We start from the raw sequence: 13292 nt of genomic DNA, 5'->3' as shown, positions 1-13292 counted from the left end.
TGTGAAGAAGTGGGGAAGAACGATGAAATCCTTTGTGTACCAGCATGTGTGCTATTACATCGGAAAATAAGAAAATGGAATGAGACTGAGGGTATGTTGCTTCAAATCTTAACTCCTCCGGCTGAGCTCAGGACTTCCCCTCCTTCTAGGGATCAATTAGAAAATCCTGTGTTAGTTTCTGGGGCACAGGGAATTGGTCTGGTATCATAATTTGAGACCCGACAGGGCACCCAATTTGGGCCAGGAGCCACTCCCAGGGCAAGGTAATTTCCATTGCCGTTATCTCACATAGGGGGCTAAATGCAAATAATCAGCCAGATGGGTTTCTCAGGCGTTTTAATTGGAAAGGTTGCAACCCTCCCTTATAGGGAGGATCCTCTACACCTGAAGCCCACTTGGCAGTACCCAGCTGAACAAAATTAGGACCCCAATGAAGGAAGAATGCCCTTATTAGAGCACTACTTATTAGTGCATCTTGGCAGGGCTTTGAAAAGGGGAACCAAAGCAAAAGAGTTTGAACAAAATTCAAGAGACTCAAAATAAAAATCCTTTCCAAAAATTCAGAGAGGTCTTATCAGGCCTACAGACATCATCTTAATGCAGATCCTGAAGCCCCCTAAAATATTAGAATGGTAAATTTGACCTTTATTTTGGGCAAAGTGCCTCAGATATCAGGTGAAAGTTGCAAAAATTAGATGGTGCACTTGGAATAAATCCTTATCAATTGGTAGATGTTGCTTTTAAAGTGTTCAACAGGGAGCAACAACAGAAGAAAGAAGATGCAAAATGAAACACCACTTTTTGGCAGTGGTATTGGATTCCTGGAAGCTGAGTAACCGAAGAGAGGTAAGCCACTATTGGGGAAGGAAAAATGCGCTTCTGTAAGGAGGAAGAACATTGGAGAACAGATTGCCCTAGGCTGAAACATAAGAAGAAAATAAAAGACAAGAACCTCTCATATGGTAGAAAGAGGAAGATTCTGAAGAATGAAGAGGCCCAGGTGCTCCCTTGGACTTGAGGCAACTAATTCCCCACAGGAGCCCCCAGTAAAATTGACAGTGAAGAATGAGCTGATTAACTTTTTGATAGACTTCACCCTAAAGTTTTTCACCAGAACAGCTTGACAGAGTCCCACCAGAGCACACTTTAAGCCTACAGGTGGTGTTCATGAAAACTCCAGGAAAGGAAACAGAGCTCTCCCCCACCCTCAAGGTCTACAAAAGGGTAAGACCAGAAGTGTGTGTTAACAGCAGCCCAGGGAAGCCCAAAAACACATGGCCAATAGTAATCCCATTAAAAAGGGATGCTGGGACACCTAATCTAAAACAACATCCTCTGAGGCAAGAGGAGCACTTCTCCCACAGATTGACTTGTCACTACCAGCCAGTGTATTCCTAGCCAGTGTATTCCTTGAGTCTGCCCCTCCAGGACGTCTACAAAATTGGTGGTATTGGTACTGTCCCTGTGGGTTGAGTGGAGACTGGTATTCTCAAACCTGGCATGGTGATCACCTTTGCTACAGTCAATATTACGACTGAACTAAAGTCTGTTGAAATGTACCATGAAGCTTTGAGTAAAGCCCTTCCTGGGGACAATGTGGGCTTCAATGTCAAGGACATATCTGTCAAAGATATTCGTTGTGGCAATGTGGCTGGTGACAGCAAAAATGACCACTGATGGAAGCAGCTGGCTGCACAGCTCAAGAGATTACTTGAACCATCCAGGCCAAATCAGTGCTGGATATGCACCTGTGCTGGGTTGTCACACAGCTCACATTGCTTGCAAGTTTGCTGAGCTGAAGAAGCTTGATTGTTATGGGGAAAAGCTGGAAGATGGCCCCAAATTCTCGAAAACTGATGATGCTGCCATTGTTGATATGGTTCCTGGCAAGCCCATGTGTGTTGAGAGCTTCTCTGACTGTCCTCCTCTGGGCCATTTTTGCAGTTCGTGACATGAGCCAGACAGTTGCTGTGGGTGTGAAAGCAGTGGACAAGAAGGCAGCTGAAGCTGGCAAGGTCACCCAGTCTTCCCAGAAATCTCAGAAGTCTAAATGAATATTATCCCCAATACTTGCCACCCCAGTCTTAATCAGTGGTGGAAGAATGGTCTCAGAACTGTTTGTTTTAATTGGTCATTTAAGTTTAATAGTAAAAGACTGGTTAATGATAACAATGCATCATAAAATCTTCAGAAGGAAAGGAGAATGTTTTGGGGACCATTTGCTTTGTGTGTGGCAAAGTTATTAGTTTTTAAAATCAGTACCTAATTGGTTAAAGCCCTCCTTAAGGAAATTATCTCCTGATTTGGATTAAGCCATTGGAACTACATTCATCCTGGAGCCTACAGTCAACAGGAAAAACCAAGAAAATGAATAGTAACTTAACTTGGGATAAGGCCTTGCCAGTTGCTCTGATATTGATCAGTGTCTCCTTCTAAGAAGCAAGCTTAAATTAAGCACTTTTGAAATATTGCATGGTAGGCCATTCCAGGTGTCTGCCCAGGTGAGAGAATCTATAAGTGCTCTAAAAGAACTAGCAGTTGCCAAATACATTAAAACTTTGGGCACTATACTAACCTCTGTTCATGAGTTTGCCTCCAACAAGTCTGCATATCCAACTGAAGCAGATGGTAATTTCAGTGCAGCTGGAGAAGGGTTAATCAATTTGTTTAACTTTGTCCAAATAATTACAACAGGAATTTAGTGTTCGTATTGAGAACTGGAACCAACACCCCAAGTTCAATTACAAATTAGACAGAGTGCTAAGGGGTTTCATCAGGTTCAAATAGTTGTAGCTAAAAAAAGACTGACTAAAGATTATAAGGAATATTTGTCACCTCCATTCAGCAGGAAGTAGCCAGAGTAGTCTTTGTCCCTTTTCCCACAAGATTGTGGAATGGACATTGACAGTGCAGAATTGTAACAGGGAAGAATCTTTGTATTCTATTACAAGTTAATCACTAAAGGGATGTTGCATGTAAGCTTAAATATACATAATGGCCCATCTCTGGAACCCTGCCTCCCAGGTAATGAGCATTAAGCTAAGCTACTTTTGTTTAGCTCACAGGAAATATTCTGACCAGGCCCACCTGTGAATGACTGCAGGAACACATCCCCTCTGGAGGCTGACCAGAATCAGGAAATATTTTACTTGATTCCTTCCCCTTTCAGAAGAATCCTGAATTCCTGAATTCTAACTCAGGCAAGATGTATTTTGGGGACATGAGTCCACTATCTTCTTGGTCTGCTGGCTTTCTAAATAAAGTCATTATTCCTTGCTCTAACAATACATCTCTTGATTTACTGGCCTATTGTGAAGCAAGCAGTATGAGCTTGCACTCAGTAACAATAACTTTTAATTCTACTATAAAAGATAAAAGTATTAAAAACAATTATAGATTATGTTAATGATACATATCAATAGTGTGTAATGAGTGAGGAGGAGAGATAAAGCTGAGACTTTTTGTATGCAAGTGAAGTTGTTATCAACTTACTTTAAGTTATTATCAGCTTAAAGTAGACTATTATAGCTCTAAGATATTTTAGGTAAGCCCCTATGTGACCACAAAGAGAATACCTATAGAAGTTACACAAAATAAAAAGAAGAAAATCAAAATCTATCAATACCAAAAAATAAAAATCCAATGGGAAGACAAAGGAAGATAGAAAGAGAGAAAAAGAGGGACAAAAGAATCACAAGACAAACAGAAAAGAGCTAACAAAATGGCAATAGTAAATCCTTTCCTATTAATAATTACATTAGATGTAAATGAACTAAATTCCCCAATAAGGAGAGTTACTGAACGGATTAAATAAGAAAGATCCAACTTTATGCCATCTGTAAGAAACTCACTTTAGATTTAAGGATACACATAGGCTGAAAATGAAGGAATGGAAAAAGATATTAGCCACTCCTGCTTTGTTTTCTTTTTATTATGAGACACAGACTTTAAGTCAAAAACTGTTTCTAGAGATAAAGATATTATATAATAAAAGGGTCAATTCAACTGGAAGATATAACAATTCCAAATACATATGTGCTCTGATGTTGAGTGCATAAGTACACTGACAAACTGAAAGGAGAAATTGAAATAAAATAATAAGAGATGTCAGTAAACCCACTTTCAATAATAAATAGAACATTCAGACAGAAAGTCAATAAAGAGCAGAATAGAGCAATGCTGCATACCAAATGGACCTAACGGACATATACAGAACTTATCATACAACAGCAGAAGAATACATTTAAAGTGCACATGGAACATACACTAGGATAGGTCACACATTAGATCACAAAATAAATCTTAACAAATTTAAGAAGATTAAAATCATACCATGGATCATTTCCTACCACAATGGAATAAAACTAGAAATCAATAGCGGCAAGAAAATGGGAAAATTCACAAATATGTGGAAACTAAATAACACACTATTTAACAACCACTGGGTAAAAGAGGAAATCAAAAGGGAATTTTAAAAAATATCTGAAGACAAAAGAAAATGAAAACACAACTTACCAAAACCTACAGGATGCAGCAGAAGCAGTGCCAAAAGGGATTTCTATAGTAATAAAGGCCTACATTAAAAAAGATCTCAAATAATCTAACTTTATACCTTAAGGAATTATAAAAAGAACAAAATAAACCCAAAGTTAAAATAAAGAAGGAAATAATAAAGATTTAGCAGAATTTTTTTAAACTAGAAAAACAATAGAAAAAGTCAACAAAACTTTGATTCTCTGAGTATTGATATTCATTGGACAGTTAGATGAAAATGAATTGCAAATTATTAATGAGTCACAAATAAGACCTATTTCTTGAAAATGGAATAAGCATCAACTGATACTCCTATAATAACTATTACACTATTAAAAGAGGTAAGGCCCCTGAAAAAAAAATTTTTGGAAGAGATGGATTTTAGAAAAAAATGAACAATAATGACAAACCCTTAGTTAGATTAAATTAGAAAAAGAGAAAAGACTCAAAATCAATTGGAAATGACAAAAGAGACATTACAATGGATGCCTCCAAATTTATAAAGATCATAAGGAACTATTATGAACAATTATATGCCAACAAATTGGATAAACTACAATAAATTGATAAATTCCTAAAAATGTACAACCTAACAAGAATGAGTCAAGAAGAAATAGAAAGCCTGAACAGACCAATAAAAATATAAGGAGATTGAAGTAGTAATCAAAAGTTTCCCAAAAAAGAAAAGCCCAGGCCCAGTTGGCTTCACTGCTGAATTCTACCAAATATTCAAAGAAGACTTAATGCTAATTGTTCTTAAATTCTTCCAAAAAATAAAAGTAAAAGGAATACTTCCAAATTTATTTTATGAGGTCAGCATTGCCCTGACACTAAAGCCAAAGATATGACAAGAATAGAAAACTATAAGCCAACATCTCTGATGAATATAGATGCAAAAATCCTCAATACAGTACTACCAAACTGAATTCAACTCATCAAGTAGATTACACACCATGACCAGGTGAGGTTTATTCCTGAGATGAAATGTTGGTTTAACATATGAAAATCAATCAATATGATATATCATATTATCCAAATAAAGGATAAAAATCACACAATTATCTCAATAGAAGCAGAAAATAGTTTGTTCAACATACATTCACAATAAAAATTCTAAACAAAATAAGAATAGAGGGAACTTTCGTTACCAAAATGAAAGCCATTTAGAAAAGCCCACAGCTAGCATCCTAACCAATGGAGAGAAACTGAAAAGCTTTTCCTCTAAGATTGAGTACAGGGCAAGAATCTCCACTTTGCCATTTCTATTTAAATAGTACTGAAGTACTAGTAAGAGCTAGACAAGAAAAAGAAATAAAAGGCCTTCAAATCAGAAAGGAAGAAATAAAATTATCTTTCTTTGTAGATGACATGATTCTATATGTGGAAAACCCTAAAGAGTCCATAAACAAAAACTGTTAAAAGAAATAAATGAATTCAGTAAAATTGCAGGATACAAAAATAAACATATAAAATCAGTTATATTTCTTCATGCCAACAATGACTAATCTGAAAAGGAAATAAAGAAAACAATCCCATATACAATAGCATCAAAAAGAATAAAACACCTAGGAATAAAATTACCTAAGGAAGTGAAAGATCTGTACACTGAAAACTATAAAACATTAATGAAAGAAATTGAACCAGACACAAAAAAATGGAAAAATAACCTGTGTTCATGAAGTGAAAGAGTTAATATTGTTAAAATGTCCATACTATCCAAAAAGACCTAGAGACTCATTGTAATCCCTAACAAAATTCCAAAGGTGTTTTCACAGAAATAGAAAAAAACAATTTAAAAATTGGTATAGAACCACAAAAGGCCCTGAATAACAAAAGCAATCTTGAGAAAGAAAAACGAAGTTGAAGACATCACACTTTCTGATCTCAAATTATATTACAAAGCTATAGTAATCAAAACAGTGTGGTACTGGCATAAAAACAGGCATGTAGACCAATGGAACAGAATAGAGAGTCCAGAAATAAACCCAAGTACATATGCTCAATTAATTTTTGACAAAGTTGCCCAGAACACACAATGGAGAAAGGATAATCTCTTCAATGAATGGTATTGGGAAAACTGTATATCCACATGCAAAAGACTGAAACTGGGCCCTTTCTTATACCATACACAAAAAACCAACTCAAAATGGATTAAAGACTTAAATGTGTGACTTGAAAGTAATAAAAGCACTAAGAAGGAAGTTTATAGAGATAACCACCTACATTTACAAAGAAGAAGATTTCAAATAAACAACCTAAATTTACCCTCAAGGAACTAGAAAAAAAGAACAAAGCCCAAAGTTAGCAGAAGGAAGAAAATAATAAAGATTAGAAATAAATATGAAATAGAGAATATTAAAAATTGACAATCTAAAATATGATACAAATGAACTTATTTACAAAACAGAAACAGACTCACAGACAAAGAAAACAAAATTATGGTTACCAAAGGGGAAAGGGTGGGGAGTTTGTGATTAGGAGATACAAACTACCATATATAAAACAGATAAACAACAAAGTCCTAGTGTATAACACAGGGAACTATGTTCAATATCTTGTAATAACCTATAATGGAAAATAAAATGAAAAAGAATATATATATATAAAAATCACTTTTGCTGTACACCAGAAACACAACATTGTAAATCAACTATACTTCAATTTTAAAAAAGAAAATGTAGTATAATATATACATAAATAGAATATTATTCAGCCTTAAAAAAAAGCAGGAAATCCTGCCATTTGCCACACCATGGATGAACCTGGAGGACATTATCCTAAGTGAAATAAGCTAGACACAGAAGTACAAATACTATATAATACCACTTATATGAAGGATCTAAACTAGTCAAACTTATGGAAGCAGAGAGTAGAATGCTGGTTTCCAGGGTCTGGTGGGAAGATGGAAATGGGGAGATGTTAGTCAAAGTGTATAAAGCTTCGGTTATGCAAAATGAATGATTCTTAGAGATCTACTCTACAATGTGGTGCCTAGAGTTAATACTGTATTGTATACTTAAAAATTGGCTAAGTGGTAGATTTTATTTTAGGTGTTTCAAAATAATAACAATAATGGTGGTGGTGGTAGTAATAGTAGTAGGTAAAGAAGGCAGGATGAAACTTTTGTAGGTGATGGATATGTTTATTGACATAGATTGTGATGATTGTTTTACAGATGTGTCTCCAAACACATGAAATTGTGTACATTAAGTATAGCTATTTGTATGTCAATCATACTTTAATAAAGTGGTTAGAAAGGAATAAAAGAAAAGGGAAAAAGGAAAACTATGAGAATTTGTTACTAGCAGACCTGCACTTCAAGAAATGCTAAAATATGTTCTTCAGAATGAAGGAAAATGACACCAGGTTGAAACAGAGACACTCAGAATAGAATGAAGATTATTGAAAATTATGTCTCTGGATAAATAGAAAAGATAATTTTTTTCTTTGCTATTTACCTTTTTTTATGAGTCACACACTAATTATAGCAAAAATTATAATGTTGACTTGTGGGATTTATTATCTATTTATAAGTAATAAATATAACAATTGTAATATCAATGAGGGGAGATGTCAAGCATATGAACTTATACAGTTGCAGGATTTCCATTTTTTTACATTAAATGATATAACACTAACCATAAGTGTATTGTAAAATGTTTAGAATGTATATTATAATGCATAGAGAAACCTTTGGATATTTAAAATAAAAAATCAAAGGTAAATTAAGTGATGCTAGAAAATATTCAAATAATCTAAATAAAGGAAGGGAAAGAGGAACAGAGGGAAAAAACAGAGGAGACATGTAGAAAAGAAATAATAAGATTGTAAGAAGATGTCCAACCATATAAATAACACCATTAAATATTAATGGATAATAAATTTGTATACTTTTAAGACACTAGTTTTGTGGTAATTTGTTAGAGTAGCAATAGGAAAGAAATACAACTTATATCAATGAACAAATTTAAATTGGTAAAAATATTCTTCCCACAAAGGAAAGTCCAGGCCCAGATGACTTCACTGGTGGATTATATCAAATATTTAAATAAGAAATATTAACAATCCTACACAAATATTAGAAAGTGGGGGGGTGATAATACCAACTCATTTCATGAGGTATTACTCTGATACCACATCACAAGATTATAGAACTACAGAATATTCATGATGACCAGAGATGCAAAATTCCAATAAAAATTTAGTAAATTGTATCCAATAATATATAAAAATCATAATTCATTATGGCCAAATGGAATTTATGGCAAGAATTTAAGTTTAGCTAGTTCAAGATGGCACCATAGGAAGATCCTGAAACTCCCTTCTCACTCACACACTGAGTCTACAGCTACCTATGGAACAATTTCTTCCTAAAAAGACAAAGTCTGGCTGAGTGATGACTACACATTGGGCAAAGGAAAAGAAAACCACATCAAAACAGGTAAGAGGAGTGTTCTTGTCCCTGTGGTGAGCCACAGCCACCCGCGCCACTGCAGGAGACCCTCAAACACTAGCAGTCTGAGCCGTGTGGATGAAAGGCTCTTGGTGCTGCAGCCAGGAGTCAGTGCTGTGCCTCTGAGGTGGGAGAGCCAACTTCAGGACACTGGTCCACAAGAGACCTACCAGCTCCACATAATACCAAATGGCAAAAATCTCCCAGAGATCTCCATCTCAACACCAACACCCAGCTTCACTCAACGACCAGCAAGCTACAGTGCTGGACACCCTATGCCAAACAACTAGAAAGACAGGACCACAACCCCACCCATTAGCAGAGAGGCTGCCTAAAATCATAATAAGTCCACAGACATCCCAAAACACACCACCAGACATGGACCTGCCCACCAGAAAGACAAGATCCAGCCTCGTCCACTAGAACACAGGCACTAGTCCCCTCCACGAGGAAGCCTACACAACCCACTGAACCAACTTTAGCCACTGGGGACAGACACAAAAAACAACGGGAATTACGAACCTGCAGCCTGCAAAAAGGAGACCCCAAACACAGTAAGATAAGTAAAATGAGAAGACAGAAAAACACACAGCAGATGAAGGAGCAAGATAAAAACCCATCAGACCTAACACATGAAGTGGAAATAGGCAGTCTACCTGAAAAAGAATTCAGAATAATGATAGTAAAGATGATCCAAAATCTCGGAAATAGAATAAAGAAAATGCAAGAAACATTTAACAAGGACCTAGAAGAACTAAAGATGAAACAGGCAATGATGAACAACACAATAAATGAAATTAAAAATACTCCAGATGGGATCAATAGCAGAATAACTGAGGCAGAAGAACGAATAAGTGACCTGGGAGATAAAATAGTGGAAATAACTACTGCAGAACAGAATAAAGAAAAAAGAATGAAAAGAACTGAGGACAGTCTCAGAGACTTCTGGGACAACATTAAACGCACCAACATTCGAATTATAGGGGTTCCAGAAGAAGAAGAGAAAAAGAAAGGGACTGAGAAAATATTTGAAGAGATTATAGTTGAGAACTTCCCTAATATGGGAAAGGAAATAGTTAATCAAGTCCAGGAAGCACAGAGAGTCCCATATAGGATAAATCCAAGGAGAAACATGCCAAGACACATATTAATCAAACTGTCAAAAATTAAATACAAAGAAAACATATTAAAAGCAGCAAGGGAGAAATAACAAATAACACACAAGGGAATCCCCAGAAGGTTAACAGCTGATCTTTCAGCAGAAACTCTGCAAGCCAAAAGGGACTGGCAGGACATGTTTAAAGTGATGAAGCAGAAAATCCTGCAACCAAGATTAGTCTGCCCAGCAAGGATCTCATTCAGATTTGATGGAGAAATTAAAACCTTTACAGACAAGCAAAAGCTGAGAGAGTTCAGCACCACCAAACCAGCATTACAACAAATGCTAAAGGAACTTCTCTAGGCAAGAAACACAAGAGAAGGAAAAGACCTACAATAACGAACTCAAAATAATTAGGAAAATGGGAATAGGAACATACATATCGATAATTACCTTAAATGTAAATGGACTAAATGCTCCCACCAAAAGACACAGATTGGCTGAATGGATACAAAAACGAGACCCATATATATGCTGTCTACAAGAGACCCACTTCAGACCTAGAGACACATACAGACTGAAAGTAAGGGGATGGAAAAAGATATTCCATACAAATGGAAACCAAAAGAAAGCTGGAGTAGCAATTCTCATATCAGACAAAATAGACTTTAAAATAAAGACTATTAGAAGAGACAAAGAAGGACACTCCATAATGATCAAGAGATCGATCCAAGAAGAAGATATAACAATTGTAAATATTTGTGCACCCAACATAGGAGCACCTCAATACATAAGGCAAATAGTAACAGCCATAAAAGGGGAAATCGACAGTAACACATTCATAGTAGGGGACTTTAACACCCCACTTCCACCAATGGACAGATCATCCAAAATGAAAATAAATAAGGAAACACAAGCTTTAAATGATATATTAAGCAAGATAGACTTAATATGTACAGGACATTCCATTCAAAAACAACAAAATACATATTTTTCTCAAGTGATCATGGAACATTCTCCAGGATAGATCATACCTTAGGTCACAAATCAAGCCTTGGTAAATTTAAGAAAATTGAAATTGTATCAAGTATCTTTTCCAACCACAACACTATGAGACTAGATATCAATTACAGGAAAACATCTGTAAAAAACACAAACACATGGAGGCTAAACAATACACTACTTAATAGTGAAGTGAACACTGAAGAAATCAAAGAGGAAATTAAAAAATACCTAGAAACAAATGACAATGGAGACACGACGACCCAAAATCTATGGGATGCAGCAAAAGCAGTTCTAAGAGGGAAGTTTATAGCAATACAATCCTACCTTAAGAAACAGGAAACATCTCGAATAAACAACCTAACCTTGCACCTCAAGCAATTAGAGAAATAAGAACAAAAAAACCCCAAAGTTAGCAGAAGGAAAGAAATGATAAAGATCAGATCAGAAATAAATGAAAAAGAAATGAAGGAAATGATAGCACAGATCAGTAAAACTAAAAGCTGGTTGTTTGAGAAGATAAACAAAATTGTTAAGCCATTAACCAAACTCATCAAGAAAAGAAGGGATAAGACTCAAATCAATATAATTAGAAATGAAGAAGGAGAAGTAACACCTGACACTGCAGAAAAACAAAAGATCGTGAGAGATTTCTACAAGCAACTCTATGCCAATAAAATGGACAACCTGGAAGAAATGGACAAATTCTTAGAAATGCACAACCTGCCAAGACTGAATCAGGAAGAAATAGAAAATATGAACAGACCAATCACAAGCACTGAAATTGAAACTGTGATTAAAAATCTTCCAACAGGCCTTCCCTGGTGGTGCAGTGGTTGAGAGTCCGCCTGCCGATGCAGGGGACACGGGTTCGTGCCCCGGTCCGGGAGGATCCCACATGCTGAGGAGTGGCTGGGCCTGTGAGCCATGGCCACTGAGCCTGCGCGTCCGGAGCCTGTGCCCCGCAACGGGAGAGGCCACAACAGTGAGAGGCCCGCGTACCGCAAAAAAAAAAAAAAAAAAAAAAAAATCTTCCAACAAAGAAAAGCCCAGGATCAGACAGACGGCTTCACAGCCGAATTCTATCAAACATTTAGAGAAGAGGTAACACCTATCCTTCTCAAACTCTTCCAAAATATAGCAGAGGGAGGAACACTCCCAAACTCATTCTACGAGGCCACCATCACCCTTATACCTAAACCAGACATGGATGTCACAAAGGAAGAAAACTACAGGCCAATATCACTGATGAACATAGATGCAAAAATCCTCAACAAAATACTAGCAAACAGAATCCAACAGCACATTAAAAGGATCATACACGATGATCAAGTGGGGTTTATTCCAGGAATGCAAGGATTCTTCAATATATGCAAATCAATCAATGTGATACACCATATTAAAAAATTGAAGGAGAAAAACCATATGGTCATCTCAATAGATGCAGAGAAAGCTTTCGACAAAATTCAACACCCATTTATGATAAAAACCCTCCAGAAAGTAGGCATAGAGGGAACTTTCCTCAACATAATAAAGGCCATATATGACAAACGCACAGCCCACATCGTCCTCAATGGTGAAAAACTGAAAGCATTTCCACTAAGATCAGGAACAAGTCAAGGTTGCCCACTCTCACCACTCTTATTCAACATAGTTTTGGAATTTTTAGCCACAGCAGTCAGAGAAGAAAAGGAAATAAAAGGAATCCAAATTGGAAAAGTGGAAATAATGCTGTCACTGTTTGCAGGTGACATATAATACTATACATAGAGAATCCTACAGATGCTACCAGAAAACTACTAGAGCTAATCAATGAATTTGGTAAAGTAGCAGGATAGAAAAGTAATGCACAGAAATCTCTGGCATTCCTATACACTAATGACGAAAAATCTGAAAGTGAAATCAAGAAAACACTCCCATTTACCACTGCAACAAAAAGAATAAAATATCTAGGAATAAACCTACCTAAGGAGACAAAAGACCTGTATGCAGAAAATTATAAGACACTGATGAAAGAATGAAAGATGATACAAATAGATGGAGAGATATACCATGTTCTTGGATTGGAAGAATCAACATTGTGAAAATGACTCTACTACCCAAAGCAATCTACAGATTCAATGCAATCCCTATCAAACTACCACTGGCATTTTTCACAGAACTAGAACAAAAAATTTCACAATTTGTATGGAAACACAAAATACC

At 36.1% G+C, this 13292-nt stretch overlaps 1 pseudogene; it reads left to right on the top strand.

Annotated features, from left to right (window-relative positions):
* The first annotated feature begins 786 nt into the window (after positions 1–786).
* LOC137216646 (elongation factor 1-alpha 1 pseudogene) lies at positions 787–13086 on the top strand (annotated as a pseudogene).
* The last annotated feature ends 206 nt before the right edge of the window (positions 13087–13292 follow it).

The sequence above is a fragment of the Pseudorca crassidens genome, chromosome X (assembly GCF_039906515.1).
Source record: "Pseudorca crassidens isolate mPseCra1 chromosome X, mPseCra1.hap1, whole genome shotgun sequence".
Taxonomy (NCBI): domain Eukaryota; kingdom Metazoa; phylum Chordata; class Mammalia; order Artiodactyla; family Delphinidae; genus Pseudorca; species Pseudorca crassidens.
This window is presented reverse-complemented; position numbering and strand designations above follow the sequence as displayed.